The following is a 694-nucleotide window of genomic DNA, read 5'->3' as shown; positions in this document are numbered from 1 at the left end:
AAAGAAAGCCTACATTTCATGTCAGTCTGAGGAGAAGTAGGAGGAAAATAAGGTGAAAACTTGTGAGGTGAAGATGGAAGGAATGGTTTGAAGACATGCTCTAAAAGTGTCAGTGAATCCAAAGCTGCCAGATTAATCCTGGAATGTAAGTGTAAACTTAAACATTCTCTCGCTCGCTTGCCTTCAGGAAAGCAGTTGTTTTATTGTATGAATACAGAAATCTCTATGGGCTGATCAGACCAATTTGGTACGAGTGAGCAATTTTTGAGATATGTGGTGTTAAAATAATTTTAATAATGACATGTAAATTGTAAAAGATATTATAGAAAGATGAGAAAGATTATCTTTTGGTTAACCTATGTTTATTTAATGAATGGATTTTCAGCATGTTTTTAATGTTTATTTGAAATTCTATACATATGATAAAGTGCTTGTAGTTTGCAATCTAAGTAATTCTTGTGCACTGAGAAAATGTTTTACAAATAAGGTATGTAAAAAGGATTACAATAACATTGTAATCTGAAAAATTATCTTAGTTACTCTGCAATGTAATTCATGCATTATTATCACTTGTCTCATTATTGCAGAATCTATAACGACTTTATTCCCTGTTTATGACATTTATCTTCATTATTAAGCAGATGGTAATGTGAGAATTGTGTGACAATTGTGAAATTTCATACTCTAGGGAAAG

General features: G+C 31.3%; 1 protein-coding gene across 8 annotated transcripts in view; it reads left to right on the top strand.

The window, feature by feature from the left end:
- TACC2 (transforming, acidic coiled-coil containing protein 2) overlaps nucleotides 1-694 on the top strand; it is a 149,317-nt gene that overhangs the window by 13,726 nt on the left and 134,897 nt on the right. The window contains exon 1 of one of the 8 annotated variants that reach the window (XM_009325884.1): nucleotides 8-145. The exons of the other annotated variants lie outside the window; for them this stretch is intronic. The gene's annotated coding sequence lies outside the window, so the exon portion shown is untranslated. Of the gene's footprint in view, nucleotides 1-7; nucleotides 146-694 lie in introns of those variants that run through there. 8 annotated transcript variants of the gene reach the window in all.

The sequence above is a fragment of the Pygoscelis adeliae genome, unplaced genomic scaffold (genome assembly GCF_000699105.1).
Source record: "Pygoscelis adeliae isolate BGI_AS28 unplaced genomic scaffold, ASM69910v1 Scaffold4, whole genome shotgun sequence".
Taxonomy (NCBI): domain Eukaryota; kingdom Metazoa; phylum Chordata; class Aves; order Sphenisciformes; family Spheniscidae; genus Pygoscelis; species Pygoscelis adeliae.
Note: the sequence above shows the minus strand (reverse complement) of the source record. Positions and strands in the feature narration are given on the sequence as shown.